This window comes from Schistocerca piceifrons, chromosome 9, assembly GCF_021461385.2.
Source record: "Schistocerca piceifrons isolate TAMUIC-IGC-003096 chromosome 9, iqSchPice1.1, whole genome shotgun sequence".
In the NCBI taxonomy this organism is placed as follows: Eukaryota; Metazoa; Arthropoda; class Insecta; order Orthoptera; family Acrididae; genus Schistocerca; species Schistocerca piceifrons.
The window spans coordinates 130035207-130044133 of NC_060146.1; the positions used below are offsets into that span (position 1 = coordinate 130035207).

The 8927-nt window shown below is 39.7% G+C and overlaps 1 protein-coding gene across 1 annotated transcript in view; it reads right to left on the reverse strand.

Annotated features, from left to right (window-relative positions):
- LOC124716933 (WD repeat-containing protein 36) overlaps positions 1–8926 on the reverse strand; it is a 110737-nt gene extending 101811 nt beyond the window's left edge. The window contains exon 1 of the mRNA XM_047243511.1: positions 8796–8926. The gene's annotated coding sequence lies outside the window, so the exon portion shown is untranslated. The remainder of the gene's footprint in view (positions 1–8795) is intronic.
- Between the last annotated feature and the right edge of the window lies 1 nt (position 8927).

Here is an 8927-nt window from a genome sequence, read left to right on the forward strand (position 1 = left end):
AAACAAACATCTACAAGTGAGCAGAGCTGTGAAACCTGGAACGAAAACAAAAAGCATCATACAAGATACCGACTTTAAGGGTAAAATGCTGCATAGCAGTGATTGTATAGTTTGCGTGTTGTTTTTGTCATCAGTCTACAGACTGGTTTGATGCGGCCCGCCACGAATTCCTTTCCTGTGCCAACCTCTTCATCTCAGAGTAGCACTTGCAACTTACGTCCTCATTTATTTGCTTGATGTATTCCAATCTCTGTCTTCCTCTACAGTTTTTGCCCTCTACAGCTCCCTCTAGTACCATGGAAGTCATTCCCTCATGTCTTAGCAGATGTCCTATCATCCAGACCCTTCTCCTTATCAGTGTTTTCCACATATTTCTTTCCTCTCCGATTCTGCGTAGAACCTCCTCATTCCTTACCTTATCAGTCCACCTAATTTTCAACATTCGTCTATAGCACCACATCTCAAATGCTTCGATTCTCTTCTGTTCCGGTTTTCCCACAGTCCATGTTTCACTACCATACAATGCTGTACTCCAGACGTACATCCTCAGAAATTCCTTCCTCAAATTAAGGCCAGTATTTGATATTAGTAGACTTCTCTTGGCCAGAAATGCCTTTTTTGCCATAGCGAGTCTGCTTTTGATGTCCTCCTTGCTCCGTCCATCATTGGTTATTTTACTGCCTAGGTAGCAGAATTCCTTAACTTCATTGACTTATCAATCCTGATGTTAAGTTTCTCGCTGTTCTCATTCTACTTCTCATTACCTTCGTCTTTCTCCGATTTACTCTCAAACCATACTGTGTACTCATTAGACTGTTCATTCCGTTCAGCAGATCATTTAATTCTTCTTCACTTTCACTCAGGATAGCAATGTCATCAGCGAATTGTATCATTGATATCCTTTCACCTTGTATTTTAATTCCACTCCTGAACCTTCCTTTTATTTCCATCACTGCTTCCTCGATGTACAGATTGAAGAGTAGGGGCGACAGGCTACAGCCTTGTCTTACACCCTTCTTAATACGAGCACTTCGTTCTTGATCGTCCACTCTTATTATTCCCTCTTGGTTGTTGTACATATTGTATATGACCCATCTCTCCCTATAGCTTACCCCTACTTTTTTCAGAATCTCGAACAGCTAGCACAATTTTATATTGTTGAATGCTTTTTCCATGTCGACAAATCCTATGAAAGTGTCTTGATTTTTCTTTAGCCTTGCTTCCATTATTAGCCGTAACGTCAGAATTGCCTCTCTCATCCCTTTACTTTTCCTAAAGCCAAACTGATCGTCACCTAGCGCATTCTCAATTTTCTTTTCCATTCTTCTGTATATTAAGCAGCTTCGATGCATGAGCTGTTAAGCTGATTGTGCGATAATTCTCGCACTTGTCAGCTCTTGCCGTCTTCGGAATTGTGCGGATAATGCTTTTCCGAAAGTCAGGTGGTATATCACCAGACTCATATATTCTACACACCAACGTGAATAGTCGTTTTGTTGCCACTTCCCCCAATGATTTTAGAAATTCCGATGGAATGTTATCTATCCCTTCTGCCTTATTTGACCGTAAGTCCTCCAAAGCTCTTTTAAATTCCGATTCTAATACTGGATCCACTATCTCTTCTAAATCGACTCCTGTTTCTTCTTCTATCACACCAGACAAATCTTCACCCTCATAGAGGCTTTCAATGTATTCTTTCCACCTATCTGCTCTCTCCTCTGCATTTAACAGTGGAATTCCCGTTGCACTCTTAATGTTACCACCGTTGCTTTTTATGTCACCAAAGGTTGTTTTGACTTTCCTGTATGCTGAGTCTGTCCTTCCGACAATCATATCTTTTTCGATGTCTTCACATTTTTCCTGCAGCCATTCCGTCTTAGCTTCCCTGCACTTCCTATTTATTTCATTCCTCAGCGACTTGTATTTCTGTATTGCTGATTTTCCCGGAACATGTTTGTACTTCCTCCTTTCATCAATCAACTGAAGTATTTCTTCTGTTACCCATGGTTTCTTCGCAGCTACCAATTTGTACCTAAGTTTTCCTTCCCAACTTCTGTGATGGCCCTTTTTAGAGATGTCCATTCCTCTTCAACTGTACTGCCTACTGCGCTATTCCTTATTGCTGTATCTATAGCGTTAGAGAACTTCAAACGTATCTCGTCATTCCTTAGTACTTCCGTATCCCACTTCTTTGCGTATTGATTCTTCCTGACTAATGTCTTGAACTTCAGCCTATTCTTCATCACTACTATATTGTGATCTGAGTCTATATCTGCTCCTGGGTACGCCTTACAATCCAGTATCTGATTTCGGAATCTCTGTCTGACCATGATGTAATCTAATTGAAATCTTCCCGTATCTCCCGGCCTTTTCCAAGTATACCTCCTCCTCTTGTGATTCTTGAACAGGGTATTCGCTATTACTAGCTGAAACTTGTTACAGAACTCAATTAGTCTTTCTCCTCTTTCATTCCTTGACCCAAGCCCATATTCTCCTGTAACCTTTTCTTCTACTCCTTCCCCTACAACTGCATTCCAGTCGCCCATGACTATTAGATTTTTGTCCCCCCTTCACATACTGCATTACCCTTTCAATATCCTCATACACTTTCTCTATCTGTTCATCTTCAGCTTGCGACGTCGGCATGTATACCTGAACTATCGTTGTCGGTGTTGGTCTGCTGTCGATTCTGATTAGAACCACCCGGTCACTGAACTGTTCACAGTAACACACCTTCTGCCCTACCTTCCCATTCATAACGAATCCTACACCTGTTATACCATTTTCTGCTGCTGTTGATATTACCCGATACTCATCTGACCAGAAATCCTTGTCTTCCTTCCACTTCACTTCACTAACCCCTACTATATCTAGATTGAGCCTTTGCATTTCCCTTTTCAGATTTTCTAGTTTCCCTACCTCGTTCAAGCTTCTGACATTCCACGCCCCGACTCGTAGAACGTTATCCTTTCGTTGATTATTCAATCTTTTTCTCATGCTAACCTCCCCCCTTGGCAGTCCCCTCCCGGAGATCCGAATGGGGACTATTCCGGAATCTTTTGCCAATGGAGAGATCATCATGACACTTCTTCAGTTACAGGCCACATGTCCTGCGGGTACACGTTACGTGTCTTTAATGCAGTGGTTTCCATTGCCTTCTGCATCCTCATGTTGTTGATCATTGCTGATTCTTCTGCCTTTAGGGGCAATTTCCCACCCCTAGGACAAGAGAGTGCCCTGAACCTCTATACGCTCCTCCGCCCTCTTTGACAAGGCCGTTGGCAGAATGAGGCTGACTTCTTATGCCGGAAGTCTTCGGCCACCAATGCTGATTATTTATCAAAATTTAGGCAGTGGCGGGGATAGAACCCGGGACCGAAGACATTTTGATTATGAATCAAAGACACTACCCCTACCCCTAGACCACGGGTACATAGTTTGCATAAGTGGTGTGAATGATGTGGGAAGTAATGAAGGTGATATCTGCATTGAAGCTCTGAGGAATATTCTTGAAGAAAATAAGCAGAAAAACATGATTGTCCCTACTGTCCCGCATCGGCACAATCTGACCTATAACTCATGCATAAACAAGGAAATTAGAAGAACACATATTGGAATTAAGGCACTATGTTCAAGCTATGGAAACTGTTCAATTCTAGACATAGGAAAGATGGATGGAGGTCAGAACACAAACCACGGGGTTGGGGATTGGGTTGATTTGGTGGAGGAGACCAAACAGCGAGGTCATTGCTCTCTTCAGATTAAGAAAGGAAGTCGGCCGTGCCCTTTCAAGGGAACCATCCTGAAGCAATTTAGGGAAATCACGGAAAACCTAAATCAGATGGCCGGATGAGGGATTGAACCATCATCCTCTCGAATGCGAGTCCAGTGCGACAAACCACGGATTGCACTTGATTATGCTGTAAACATTATTTGTGTGAAAAATTAATTCAAATAATGAAAGAAAGGATCGAACTGAAAAGTCTTATATACAAAAACAGTTCATTCAAAAGTGAAAGTAGTTCTACAGAAACTTCTTCACTATGCATACGTGAAGCCAAAGTACTTGACATCATCATAAATGAGAGTAAATTCAAAATAATATCACAAAATGTCCAACATATTACCAATAAAATTGAAAAAATGGCAAATTTCTAAGTGGTAGTAGCTCTCATAATTATTTTGTGAAATAACTAGGGTGCAAAACTAAAGAAATGTGTAGCATTAATTCAAGTAATTATAAAACTGTCAGTATGTATTGTAGGAAACAATATAAATGTGGTGGCATTGGTATTTATATAATGTCTAGCGCAAAAAAATAGACTAGGAAGATAAATTTGGATGTGAGATGGTTTTTGAAATAGCTGCAATAAGAATAAAGCTCAGAAATAGCAGTTTAATAATAGCTAGCCTCTACAGATCCCCTAACAGTAATATGTAATATAGAAGAATTCTTTTGTCATTTAGACGAACTTGTTGATAAATTCTTCTCATAAAAAACAGACTATACCAGTAGGTTGTGTGAACATTGACTCCTCAACTAATAGTATAAATTATCTTAGAAACACTGATATGTTACAGTCCTATAACTATACACATGTGAATTCGACACCAAAAAGAATAACAGGTGACTCTCAAACATGTATTGACCATGTTATTACAAACTTAAGCAAGGAAGACACTGTAGTTAGAATTGTTGAGAGCCACATTTCAGATCACAATGCATTAGTCCTAGTGCTTCATACAGACAAAGAAACAGTATCTCATAGGACCTATTTACCTATACTGAAGAGCTAACAAAAATGGTACACCTGCCTAATATCGTGTAGGGCCCCTGTGAGCACACAGAAGTGCCGTAACATGATGCGGCATGCACTTGACTAACGTCTGAAGTAGTGCTGGAGGGAAGTGACACCATGAATCCTACAGGGCCGTCCATAAATTCCTAAGAGTATGAGGGGGTGGAGATCTCTTCTGAACAGCATGTTGCAAGACATCTTAGATATGTTCAATACTGCTCATGTCTGGGGAGTTTGGTGGCCAGCAGAAGTGTTTAAATCCAGAAGAGTGTTCCTGGAGCCAGTCTATAGCAATTCTGGATGTGTGGGTTGTCACATTGTCCTGCTGGAATTGCCCAAGTCTGTTGGAATGCACAATGGATGTGAATGGATGCAGGTGATCAGACAGGATGCTTACATAAGTGTCACCTGACAGAGTCATATCTAGATGTATCAGGGGTCCCATAACATTCCAACAGTACACACCCCACACCATTTCAGAGCCTCCACCACCTTGAACAGTCCCCTGCTGACATGCAGGGTCCATGGTTGTCTCCAGACCCATACACGTTTATCTGCTCGATACAAACTGGAACGAACTTTGTCTGACAAGGCAGCATGTTTCCAGTTGTCAACAGTCCAATGTTGGTGCTGAAGGGCTAGGCGAGCCATAAAGCTTTATGTCGTGCAGTAATCAAAGAGACACGAGTGGGTCTTAGACTCCTAAAGCCCATATCGATGGTGTTTCATTGAATGGTTCATACACTGACACTTGTAGATGGCCCAGCACAGAAATGTGCAGCAATTTGTGAAACAGTTGAACTTCTGTCACACTGAACGATTCTCTTCAGTTGTCATTTGTCCCATTCTTGCAGAATATTTTTCCGGCCACAGCGGTGGTGGAGATTTGATGTTTTACCGAATTCCTGACATTCATGGTATATTTGTGAAATGAACAGGAAAAATCCACACTTTGGCGCTACCTCGGAGATGCTGTGTCCCATCGCTCATGCGCTGACTATAACACCAAATTTCATACTTACTTAAATCTTGATAACCTGCCAACCACAATGCCGCAGTCTGCCTGTTCACATATCTCTGTATTTGAATACACATGTCTGTACCAGTTTCTTTAGTGCTTCAGTGTATAAAAGAAAGCTAGACTATCATACGTTAAAGGAAACCCTGGCCTACATAAACTGGCATCAGTTAGGCCTACATGAAACAGAAGATATTAACGAAAAGTGGGACAAATTTTATACAACATAAAGCCATTGTCTTAATAAAGTGTGCCCGGTGGTGAAAAAAACTAAGGAAAACTGACAGTTTCAAGAATCTTAAACTTGCCCCTGTGTTTTAAAATTAAAGGAAGATATGAAGGACTACACATTCTTTTTAGAGACACCAAACTGCAGTACTTCTAATTTAAATGCAAACCCTGTACAGAAACCTACAAGGTCTTAAGACATTAAAAGCACAAATGTATGCAGAACAGAGGCAAAAAATGGTTCAAATGGCTCTAAGCACTATGGGACTTAATACCTGATGTCATCAGTCCCCTAGACTTAGAACTACTTAAACCTAACTAACCTAAGGACATCACACACATCTATGCCCGAGGCAGGATTCAAACCTGCGACCATAGCAGCCGTGTGGTTCCAGACTGAAGTACCTAGAACCGCTCGACCACAGTGGTGAGCAGTGAGGCAATCCAGCAATGTTAGCAAAACAGCATGGAGTATAATAAAAAGGAAATCTGGGGCAGCGACACTGCAGTGTGCAATAACATAATAAGAAGAGGCAATGAAAAATTTCTGAGTGACCCGAAGGAAGCATGTGAGAGATTCATAGACCAATTTAGTAATACCCATAGGGACAATGTGACTGACCCACCACAAATGATAAATAACTCATTCTTCCTGAGGTATGTTAGAGAAATGGCAATCCTGAAAACCATTCGCAACTTAAAAGCAAATACATCGAGAGGCTGGGATGACATTTGAGCCAAATTTCTGAGAGATTGCAGTAATGAATTAATAGAGCCACAACTAAGTAGAGATATACAAAATAATGGGCCTATTTCATCAACATCAGAACTTAGTAGGTTGTTGGAAAGGCTACTCCTTGATCAACTTGAATCATTTTTTCTGCAAGTACATTAAAAAGCTCTCAGGAAGGGCAGGTCTACGATAACAGCTGTAGCTACATTTTTTTTCAAACTGTATTGGATGAACTTGATGATGAAAACAAAGTTATTGGCACCTAATTAGACCTATCCAAGGCCTTTGACTCTGTCAATCATTGCATTCTTCTATATAAATTAGAAATTTATGGAGCCAGAGGTGTGGCATTAGATTTGTTAAGATCTACCTTGCTAACAGGAGACAGTGTGTTAAGCTGTACCATACAAATGGGGGACATACACAAACAGTAAAATCATCTTATAAGATTGTTAACTGTTGAGTCCCCCAAAGAAGCACCATTGGTCCTTTTTTGTTTATTGTATAGTACATCAATGATATATCAATTACACAAAATTCAAACCTTGTAAATTATGCCAACAATACCTCCTTCACAAGCTGGGGCTCTACAAATCAGTTGGCAGTGCAAAATAATACAGAGAACATTAGGCTCATCATAGAATATCTCACCAAAAACAAACTGGCACTAAATAAGGACAAGACAATTCTGATGGAGTTTCTGCTAAATTTTAAATCAAGACAAGTGGATACTCAGCCAGAGTTATCAGTTGAAACAATTGATAAACATAAAATCCTGGGTATTATAGTAGATGAACATCTTACAAGGAAGGAGCAAATCAGCTATATGTGTAAAAACATCTCCTGTACACCTACCCAGTAAAACGTGTTTCTAGCATAATAGCACCACCTGTCTTGAGACAAATCTATTTTGGAATCATACATTCCTACCTACTAAATGGTATCGAGATTTAGGGTGGGGCACCAATGGTCTACTTGGATAGGGCTTTCAAAGCCCAGAAAAGATCAATTAGGATAATATATATACTAGTAAATGTCAGTCCTGTAGAGAATAGTTCATTACATATAATCTGCTAGTTCAGTGTGTTCACTGTATGTTCCCAGGACTATACTGCTTATAAAAGAAAATATGGAGCATAGTATCATCGATTGTAAAATCCATAATTATAATACAAGAACAAGAGAGGATTACCACATAAAATTTAGCAATAAACAAGCAACAGATTGTAGTACATTTTCTGCCAGAAGACATTTTTGTAACTGACTTCCAAATAATAGAAAACTGTTAAACGGAAACATATTTAAGACAAAATTAAAGCAACTTATAATTGCTAAATGCATATACACATTCAAAGATTTTTAATGTTGTTGTGTAAAATTTGTCTTTATTTTTAAACTCTTATTAATTTTCATATGTTTATAAACAAACTATGTCCACGACTGTAAAAGTTATTATGGAGAAATAAACCATTTATACATTTATCGTTCATAGAAATTCAGTTTGGCTCTTCACTAGGAAAATATGGTTATTTCATCTCGTGTGTTAGTCCCTTGGGAACCATCGCATGGAAAAGTTAACAGAAGTCGCCTTAAGGGCAAACTGCAAGCCTTTAGACGCCACTAGGGCACTGAACTCATTACTGCCTCGTTACATCAAGGCTGGTAACAGAAATTAATAAAGCGCACCGTGAGGTTATGACTGTTATCGGAGTGGTTTTTATTTGGTCATATCAATCGCAAGAATACCTGGCAGCTGTTAGTTGTATACGATAGTACAAGAAACAAACACAGCACGCTAAATTTCAGATCTGGTATGATGTATGTGTCCAAATGTGAAATGAGCTCTAGTTTTCTTGGTACTGGAAGCAAATGCACGAAGAATGACACAGGTCGGTGGATATACTACACATGTGAAGTTATTTGCATTACGCTTGCAACAAAAATGTGACAAGGCATGATATTTACGATTGACAACCGAATGAAATAGTTTACAAATCTTTTCTTCCAAAAATCTTACCAGGTTTGTCGTGCTTCTTTTACCTCGGCTCTTTCATCTGGGATTCAGTCTGTTGCATTTTCTCTACGAAAAAAAAAACTTCTAACGCGTTCACAACTTTTACAACAGCACCATAAACAAAACGCACGTGTT